The sequence below is a fragment of the Lathamus discolor genome, chromosome 16 (genome assembly GCF_037157495.1).
Source record: "Lathamus discolor isolate bLatDis1 chromosome 16, bLatDis1.hap1, whole genome shotgun sequence".
NCBI lineage: Eukaryota > Metazoa > Chordata > Aves > Psittaciformes > Psittacidae > Lathamus > Lathamus discolor.
The window spans coordinates 1834362-1845093 of NC_088899.1; positions in this window are offsets into that span (position 1 = coordinate 1834362).

Sequence of the window (10732 nt, forward strand, 5' to 3'; positions counted from 1 at the left end):
GTTTGCTCCCAGCCATCCAGTTTTACACCATCATCTTCCACCCTCCTCATCCCTAATTAGCTCCAAAGTTATTAAGGAGCCCAACACTGGGGAGAAGAGGGGAAATGAAAAGCCATCAACTCTTATAACCAGTTCCTTCAAGCCCAGAGCAGAGAACACAGATCTGGCTGCAATTAATCCCATTATCAAAGGAAAAGAGAGATGTGGAGCTTTTGAGTGGCTTGAAAGGGTTGTCAAAAATGGGGGTAAAGGAGGGATAAGCTTTTGTGAGAGTTTAAGCTGGGACAGCCACCAGCCTTAAAGCTGGTTTCGAGGGAGATCAGAGCGGCAGGGAAATAAAGACGGGAGGAAACCAGCCTGGAGGAAACTAATTCAATAACGTCTTATTCCATGGGCCTTTTGCTTAAGAAATGAGGCAAAAAATAGCCTAAAAAGACCAAAATGGCTGCTTGTCACCACCACCATGATGCTGCACCCCTTGGAAAGCCCACGGAAGAAGCCAGGCAAGGAATGGGAGCATTTTCGACTCAAAGGGCCACATCCTGCCCGACATTTCTGTGCTAGGATGCAATCACAGCATCCTCCAGGAGAGGTATTTTGGGGCAGGAGAGTTTTTCTCAGCGAGCCAAAGGGGATGAGAATGGATTCCACAACCTGGAGCAGGGCTTGGAGCTGGCATCTACTGACTGATACATCCAAAACCATTATAAACCAGTTAGCCAATGGATGCACTCACCCTCCCTGGGCTGCAGTGAGCACCAAGACGCCCCAGAAAACAGCTTATTTGGGGGGGGGGGGGAAAGAGGAAAATTCCCTCTCCCAGCACCAGCAGCAGCTGGTGGGAGAGAAAAAGCCCCCCGAAGTTGCAGGTGGCTATTTTGTGCTGCTGCGGAGATTGTCAATTGTTTGGAGAAGAGGAGATTATAGCCTGTCAGGCAACCTGAAACAGAGCCAGGCAGGATCTTTGCAGTCTTAAACCCCCCAAAACGAGTCAGCAGATCGAAAACAAGCAGTTGCCAAAACAAAAATACACTTTTTTCCCCTCCCCTGGCTGCAGAGAATGGGGAGATGCAGCCCCAGACCCAGCACTGCCTCCGTTATCCCCATGCTGGGGGACGAAGGCCAGCCTGGGTGAGCTTCTTCCTATTGCATCAGCATCTTCGTTTGCTCCTCTGCTTTTAATTGGAGAGGGCTGGAAGGAGGCAAAGCCACGATGCTCAACCCTGGGTTCAAGCTCCCATTAACCTCTGGTCCAATCATGGGTTAATAGGCAGCAGGAGGTGCAGGGGGTACAACCCAAGCAGGCTTCACCCCTGGACATGGGCAAAGCATCACCATTAGCAAAGAGCAAAGGACCTGGCAGCTCTCACATGAGGGTTTTTCCTCCCCTTGAGCAGGATTTAACCTTCCCAGGCTTCAAATCCCTGCCTAGGAGGTGCCAGCCCTGCTGCATCCCAACTCCACCTGGGCACATCCTGAACCTCTGCTCTCCTGGGGATTGCTTTTTTGACCCCCCACAGCCTTTTAAATCCTCTTTTACCCCCAGATTCCCACCATCCAGCATGACCTGGTGTTGCCAGCAGCATTTTGCACCGGTGAAAGCGTTCAGCACCGGCGACGGATCAAAATGGCTTTGTCAAGGGAAAGGACGTGTCCACTTGACAGATTGGGGTTTGTCAGAGGCAGGTTTTTGGCTAACAACCTGAGAGTTGTCATTTCTGACAAGGACTTCAAAAAAGCTCTGACACAAAGAGCGTTTAAGCCTTGTTTCTGTGAGAGGCTCCTGAGAGAGCCCTTCTCTGCAGGCTGCAATCCTATTAGGATGGGTTTCATCCCTGAGCCAGGGATGAGCCCACAGCGAGCAACTCAGAACCCCCAAATCCACACCCAAGGGAGTTACCCTCACCACGCAAGGCATTTGCACCCCTATCCCACCCATCCCATCTTCCCTGATCTTTGCTCAAACCCCCAAAGCTCTGCAGCCGTCTGCGGCAGCACCAGGATACGAAGCAAAGCCACTGCTGCTGGAGTGTGATGGCATTCCCTGGGGACACCTATGTCCAACCCAGAGATGAACTCTTAATAAGAGTCCAATAATGGATGGGAGATTGCAGCTTTAGGTACTTCCCTGCATGGCTGGGGTCAACCACATTAGGAAAACGTACTTAGACTAATAAATCCTGGAGTTATCTTTTCCTTCCTCATTGGGATTCCAGGAATTCACTGAGCCTCCTTAGCTGGTGAAGCCACAGGTCCCTGTTACCAGCCAGGAGAGACTTGGCTTGGGTGGATTTAAGCCCTCAAATCCAGTGGCTGGTGTTGCAAGCTCAGCAAAGAGGGAGCCCAGTTCTCCAGCTTTACTGGTCCCAGTTGGGACCATCCATGAATGGGGTTAAAGCACAGAAGCTGGTCCTGCACAGGATGCAACTGGCACTGTTGTACGTCACCAAGCATCCTTCCACTTCTTTGGAGGAGACTGCCAGGACCCTGGGTCACATCCAAGCAATAGCGGAGCTGAAGACAACACTTGGCTTCACCCTCCCCATTGCCTCCTTTCCCCTTTCCCAAAGCTCTGCCTGTAGCAAAGCTCCCCAAAGGTGGCAGCCACTTCCCAGCTTCTTCCCTTGGCACCCTTTGCTGGCAGAGCCCTATCCCCAGGAATAGCAATGCATGCGGAGGTCCAGCTCTAGCAAACAATGATGCCTGATTAAGGCAGCTGCCTAATATCCTATCCGCTAGGAAGGGGAAACTCTTCCCAGCAGCTCCAGCTCCCGCTGAGACAAGATGTGAAGCATCTCAGATCCACCTTTCCCTTCCCTGCATCCCAGCAAGGTGTTTGCATGCCAAGTGAATCCTCCAAAAGTAGGACAGCTTCCCTCAGCATCCCCATGGCGCTGCTCAAAGCAAACCAGGATGCGACCACATGAGTTGCATATGCTTTGGCTATTGCACTTCTTCTCTCCCACTCCCTCCTTGTATGGAAGGAACTGAAGCAAGTGCTTCATAGAGACATCATGAATCAGCCTTTCATCCGGCGTACGTTGCATTATTTTTAGCCAGGGACACTATTGTATTGTGCTTGTGCACAGGAATCAGACCATGAAATTGGCTGGATGCAGACTAGTTGTGTTTGTCAGCATGAACGGGCAAACAAGCAGCTGAGCTGTGCCAGGGTGAAATGTTAAAAGCATTTAAGTGCCATTTAATGGCACCTGATATTAGGAAACTGGGCACTGAATAAAAAACCCTTGTTGTTAAACAGCATCCTCAGCATCCGGCCCTGCTAGACCTGGTCAGGAGTGAGGGTTGCCCCAGAATTAATCTGCCAACCCTAATTCAGAGCCTGGCAGGGCACCTATAGCATCTCCACACTGAATAGGAAAGGCAGCATTGCCCTCGTAGCAAAATACAGGCAGCTACAAGTGCTCAGGCCCTAGCTCAGCACACACAGGCATTGCAAGCAAGGAGGGGAGCAGAAAAGCTGCTCTTTTACAGTAAAATAAGCCCCTGGGGCTGGGTCACCCCCACTGGGGTTGCAATGGCTCCAACAATTACAAGTGTCTCGATCCCAAGGATGCTGTGAGAGGCATCCGCCAGCCCTGCAGGGGATAAGGCACAGCGACATTTCCCGGATGAGCATCCAAGATGGTCACGGTGGCTTTGGAACCTTTCTCTATTGGCTAAAAAGGGAAGAAACTGGGGGCACTCTCCCCCCATCCCCATGGTTTTGGAGGAAGAGGAATCAGAAACTGAAATCCTACTTGGAGGGCATGGAGCCAGGAGGAAAAACAAACCCATCCAAGCTATCTGAAGAGGGCAATCACGGCTCTTCTCGCAGCCCAAATTGTTAGTTTAGCAAATTACTTTTGAACAGCCCGTGTTTTGACATTTCTCAAGTGTTTTGCTTCCCTTCTGCCCAACTCAAGGTGACTGTTTCCAAGCCAAGAGCAAAATAAGAGCTTTGGAGCTTGGCTTCCCCTTGCTTTGAGAAGCAGCTGGTCAAGGCATCAAGAATAATGGGAATAGGGATAACCCCATCACCTCCTTCATCTCCATCCCTCCCTTGGAGCCACTTATGGGGCTGCAAAACCCATCTGACATGGAGCAGGAAAACCAGAGGAGGATGCACAGGATGGAAACTCATTTCTCCCTCTGCTTTACACCCGTTACTGCACTTTATTAAGCTAAGACTGAAGCCACAGCAGCTGGGGAAGGGTTACTATTGGTGGTCAGGTGTCTCTGAAGCAAAAATCAATGGTGAGTGATAAAACCAGCCCCATCAACTGAGGCTGTGCTAAAGATGCTCCTTCAATCCTTTATTGATGGCAGGAGTCAACTGGGAACAGAGGTCAGGTCTGTCCTGCTGCTCCAGCATTAGTCACTTCATTAAGGCTTAAATACAACTATTGCACTGCAGAGGCAATTAGCAAATGCAATGCTATTTATTTCACCTGTGCTGCATTGCTCCTAGCTGAAAAATGAGGCAGAAAATCAGGATTTAACACCCAGAGCCCCATCTCCATCCCAGATGCTGTCGCAGCGGATCTGTACGTCAGCTTTGCTGTACCTGAGCCCAAACTCAGTTTCAGTCCTCACAAGAAAGTATTTCCTCTGCTCTGTTGCTATATTTGACATCTCACTCATCAGCTCTCCAGGGTCAGAGCCCAGAGGAAAGCTTGTGGATGAGCGTGGATGTCTGGGGGTGTTTTATCATCACTCCCAGGGCTGAGGCGGCTGCTCTCTGTGCTGGAGCCGTGTAGCTGGGCTTTGATAGCGGAAGCTGCATCCCGGCAGGTCGCTACCTCCCCTGCTTGCTTTAGAAGCCAGAGACAAAGGTACCACAGGGGATGTTTTACATCTGCGTTTGCTCCCGGCAATGCCTGCAGCTGGGTTCCGTGGCTGTCAGCACAAGGAGAGAGTGTTCAAGCTGCACTTGGCCTTGCCTTAACCCTAACAGCGGGCAGAAAAGGCAGGGAGAGCTGTCAAAGCGTGGAGCAAAGCTCCAGGTTGTCCCTCTGCAAAGGGGACTTCAGTGTTCACAGCAATGGGGCTTGCAAACACCAGTGGTAGGGGTTATCTCTGAGTAAAACCCCTTCCAGCCTGGCTCCAGAGCTCCGGTCCACTAAAAGCCAGGCTCTGCTTTTGCCCCTTGCGGTTTCCCACAGAGCAGTAATGCAGAGAAACCCCCATTGCCACGGGGGGAGAAACTACAAGGTAAAAAGCTTGCCTTAAGCTGGCTTTGGAAATGTCCCAGGCAGGGCAATGGCAGGATGAAGAGCCATTGGCATGTCACAACCATATTAAAGCTCAAATAAATACCTTGCTGAGGACGCTGGCAGGGGTCATAGCTTGATGGGGAACGTTGGTCCATGTTTTCCAATGTTCCTAGGGCTTATTATCCTTTTTTCCCCCCTCTTCCCAACCCTTTTTTGGGTTAAAACCCCCAAACCCAGCCTGGGTTGACCCCAATTGCTTTTGTATCAACGCAGGTGGCACAGCTGAAGGAAATGGGGCATTTTGGGCAGGACTTAGCTCCCTTGGAAGAGCAAAGCCCAACTCCAAGGGGAGGATAAAGCCAGTTTCAAGGCAATCAGATTGAGTTGAGCAGGGTCTCGATGCCATTCCAGCTAAGCCAGGCGCCAGGCTGGCAGCCAAGCACCAAGCCTCAGTCTGGCTTTGGCCAGCCCCAAAACACCTCCTAAGGTGGGGTTGGGGGATGAACCTCAAACCCCACATCCCTTTGCTTGTCCCCTTTACGATGCCAAACACCCCCCAACCACACTGCACGGCTCGTGCTGCAGCATCTTTGCCCTTCAGCTGTTGCAAAGGTGAGAAACTGAAGGTGTAGAGATGGAAATTGCTCTCTGTTTAGTCCATGTAAAGAGCACCCTTGGGAACTGCAGCATCCCACCCAGCTCCTTTCTGTGAGCAAACCAAGATGCAATGTGCCTGCATTGGAGATGCCCTGGGCAGGGGAAAACCCTCCTTTGCCAGGCTGAGGATGCAGCCAGCCACTGGCTGGTTCAGCTTTTGACAGTGCTGAGATTATTACCTACTGTTCCATTGGGTTTAATCCTTCCAAATTGCCAAGGCACAATGCACTTGGAGGAATTAAAAGGGCATGGATATTGCCTGTTAGTGGCTGGAGGTAGCTCCATCCCTCTGCTCTCAGTGCTATCAGTGCGTATCCCCCTTCCCAGGCTTTGTGTTCCTGAAGCCTTTCTGTGCAAACACCCTGAGAGATCTTAAGTTCTTACTTAAGCTGACACGATGCAAGGCAAGCACGGCCCTATGTGTGCACATGTGCAAGGGGAGACAACCTGGAGATGCAGCTGCATCCTTTAATATCCCTCTTGTTTTAGCTGCAAGGTAGCAAATAGCCCTGCAATACAGCACCCAGCACTCACCCACACCGGGCTCTGCACCTTGGTGCCCATCCTGATGCATGCAATCCTTCCTCCTGCTTTACAAAGGCTTCAAGGAGCATCCAGCCGCCCTTCTGGGGTTCTGCATGTTGTTACCTGCTCCTGTAGAGCAGGAAGGGGCTGGGAAGCAGCTCTGCATCCCATCCTTTCTAAGCAGGCAGCTATTTCTCCGCCGGGAGAGCATGTGAAGAGCTGCAGCCATTAACTCTCTGCTTCAATGAAGAGGGGGGTGAGGATTTGCACGTCCAACCCAGCAGCTTCAATCACGTCAGATAAGGGATGAGGGAAGGACGCCGGCTCCTTGAGTTGTTACGAAGGGAAATAAGATTCAGGGGATGGAGTGATGCTCGTGGGCACGGTTTGCAAGCTCCGGTCCCAAAAGGTGCTGCATCCTGAGGGAGCCCAGGGCTGCCAGAGCATCCCAACACCCAAAACCTCCTCCAGCAAGCTGGAGCAATCCATTCCTTGCATTTCTCCACACTAGGATAGTCATTCCCGGTGGGATTTTCCCCAGAATTTAGGGAATGTCCCTTCCAGTCAGTTCAAAATAGATTTTTTTTCAGGCTGATAAGGAAGCATGTAACCTTATTTAAAAGTCATTTTTCCTTTTAATGGAGGCACTTACCCCTTGGATACATCATTTGCTTCTTATGGGCTTTATTGCAGTAATAACTCCCGGAAAACCCTCCGCAGATGGAAGTTTGATTTCTCTAATCATCATGCTTTGAGCTATTGTGGGGAAGGTGCTGCTGGGGACAACACATTGGGGCTGCAACCCCCCAAAAGAGCGGGGTGAGGGTGGAAATTAGGGATGCTGCAGCTTCCCCGACCTGTTTTAATAACATTAAGGATGAGGGAGAGGAGAGCAAATGCCATTTCTCCTCTCTGGCAGAGCTCCCATTCCAGGGAAAATAAGAAAAAAGGAATATGATATTTTTTTCCTTGTCTTTCAGAGCTCTTCTTCCTTCTGAATGACAATTGCCAGCCTATTCATTTGTGCATTATGGTCATGGAATATATATAAGTCTATATATAGGGGGAGGTAGTGCTGCATAAGCCTCTCTGGCGCTGCTTTACACGTGTAACCACTCCTAGGATACGCTTTCTTTTTAACCCCCCAGCTGATTCCTATGTAAAGTGCTCTGAATCCCTGTTTTGCCATAGGGAGCATGTGTGTGTGACCATGCCCTTACCCCTAGGGCCGCTGCAAAAGCATGTTGGAGCCTCTGCCACCCCAGAGCCTGGCTTGAGGGGGGTTTAAGGGAAGGATCCCAAAGGATTTGCACTAAATTTGGTGAATTCTGGAGGAATATGTCCCAAATATATAAATACATATATATTTATATGTAAGTGTATAAATATATATAATTATAGATGCGCATATACTGGCTCCAGGCTCCTTGCACTGAGCAGAGTGCGAATGGATGAATACAAGACCCAGGATGAATTCATTGGTGTAATTGTGGTCTAAGTAGCGGTAAGAGACCCATAGAAATCAAGGGATGGGGTCGCATCCCCCAAAAGCAAAGGGATGGGGGGAAAGTGGCACCTCTCCTGCCCTATAACCCAGGAAGGGGTATGCAAAAACCAAACACCACCAAAAATAACCAGGAAGGATTTTAATAGCAAGGATTTTAAGCCCTAAATCCCTCCCATGCCCAGCAAAGGGGAAATATCCCCCTGCAATGGTGATTGCACCCACCAACAGGGAAGGAAAACTGTGCCCAAGGGACTTCATTGCCTGTTGGAGCCAGGAAAACATTCCCAGATGGGGTCTGGTTTGATCAGCATTCAAGTTCAGCAGGGTTGGTTTTCCTCCTGTCCAATCACTTGTATTTGATGGAATAACTTCTACATCGAAAGCTCTCTGGGTGACATGGCTCCTCAGGGCTTTATAACCAAATGCCTTCAGAAAGACCCTCAAAGACTTCATCCCATAGAAACAATATTCTCCTTCCCTGCTTCATATATATATATATATATATATATGCAAGATTATATATATGCAAATTTATACTATATATATGCAAAATATATATATTTGCATACATACGTATATATCTAAAGCACATGATGCATCTACATACAGCATCTGAGTGCTCCTAAAGGCTGAGGAAAGATGCAGTGCCCAGCGCAACCCCCCAGCCCTCTCCATCCCACCCCATCTCCTGCACCCCGCTCTTCTGCAGCAATTTAATTGCTTTCCTGTTTTAATTGCTCCTTTCAAGGCAGGTTTCTCATCCCAAATCTCAGGCGAGCCCGTCTTCAGAGCAGGGCCTTGCCTTTGGAGCTCAAAGCAATTTCTTCTTTGCTCCTTTCCCCCCAGGCTCCCACGCTGCTTGTTATGATGATTATTATTATATATTTATTTCTATTTCTTTTCTACCCACATCTTGCAAAGAAGAAGTGGGGGGGGGAGCATCCAAGGGGAATCAAACCAGCTTGATTAAAGGCAACAGAGGGGATGATGGATAAAGAGATAGGGGAAGCAGCTTTGCCTGCACCTCCTGGGGTAGAAGCAGAGGGGAAGCACGACAGGACTGTTCTCCGCTTGCTGGACCACATCTTCCTCCTAGAACCCTCTCAGGTTTGATTTCCACTCCCAGATTTCAGGGGATAAAGGAAATCTCTCCTCTCCTGAGGCTCAGGAACCTCATAATGCACCTTATTCCCCACCCGAGCACTGCCTATTGGAAGGACACAGTTGCTTCAGCCACACTTCTTTCTCTGCAAAGGGACCTTCAGTGAGCAGAGCAGGGTCTTTAAGATAAAGAAAGAGCCACAGCGATCCCACTGATCAGCCACCCCAAACCAGGAGGAGCTTTTCCATCACTCAGGGGGGCTTTGGAACAGGGGGCTGCTCATGAAGCCATCGCTCTCCATCCTCTGCAATATGGATTAGGGCCCTGGAAACTATTTGTGACCATGGGCAGTGCTTGGTGGGGACAAACACGATGGAAGAAGGTGGGAAAGGAGAACTCCAGCTGTGTAGAGATGGGCAAAGGGCCTGATTTGGGTGGAGGCTCCACATCCTCAAGGCTTAAAAGCATGATGGAAGAAGCTCCCAGTTGCCCATAACTGGTAAATGCCTCCTCTAATCCTTTGTGGACCACTGCAAATGCAACCACAAGGATGCTTGCACGTGAGATGCACCATGCACAATGCATCCCCACGGGATAAGGGTTCTGAGCCTGCTCCTCAAAGAAAAATCCAACACACCCCAACCAGTTCTAACCCTTCAAGGCAGCAAAAAAGCTCTATTTTAAGCCCAAACCCTCCCCCTGCAAGCTCTCAGAAGCCAAGGGGCTGCCTCAAGCCCCTCAGAGCCCCCCCAGCCAGCATCTATCAGAGAATAAGCAAAGAACTCCTTTCTAACCCAGTGTCCTGGGGTTTTATCTTCCTCTGCCTGCGCAGTCATTAAAGGGAGGCTTCTGCTTAACAGCATTTGCTGGGTGTTTGCAAACAACCACCTGCAACAAGCTCACCAGCTGCCCTGGCACGTTAGCATCCGGGTGGGGATGATGAGGCTGGAAAAGGGATCAATACAGAGAATATTGAGAAGAAAAAGGGGGAATAATAAAGACAAATGGAATAATAAGAAGCAGCAGATTGGGAAGATGAGGACTGGGGCAGGACACACACAGCTTGAATGAGGGGAGCGGGCTCAAGGCCTGCAAAAAAGCATCTTCTGAAAGATACCAGTATAGAAATAGATATAAATATATAAATATATAATTTATAATAAAGATATATAAATATATTTAATGAATGAAATGCCATCTGTGATTAAAACAGAAAAGATTTGCCTCCTATGCATGGGAGAAGGTGCTGACCCTGCCTGAGGCTGTCCCCAAATGGGGTGAGATTGGGGCAAGACCACACTTGGGTTAATAACGCGGCTCATTGCAGTGGCAGCAACAAGCACCATTGGCTTTGGTGATGCCCCTCGACTTTTGGGACAATACCCACCACTGGCAGGCAGCACAAGAAACACCCTCATTATCTCATTCTAAGTTAATATCCTTCAGTTAAAGAACCCAAGGTGGTAGAGGAGCTCCCAGTGCCTAAAGGGGCTGCAGGAAACCTGGAGAGGGGCTTGGGACAAGGGCCTGTAGGGACAGGCCAAGGGGAATGGCTTGAACCTGCCCGAGGGGAGACTGAGATGAGCTCTTAGGCAGAAGCTCTTCCCTGTGAGGGTGCTGAGGCGCTGGCACAGGGTGCCCAGAGAAGCTGTGGCTGCCCCATCCCTGGCAGTGCTCAAGGCCAGGTTGGACACAGGGGCTTGGAGCAAGCTGCTCCAGTGGAAG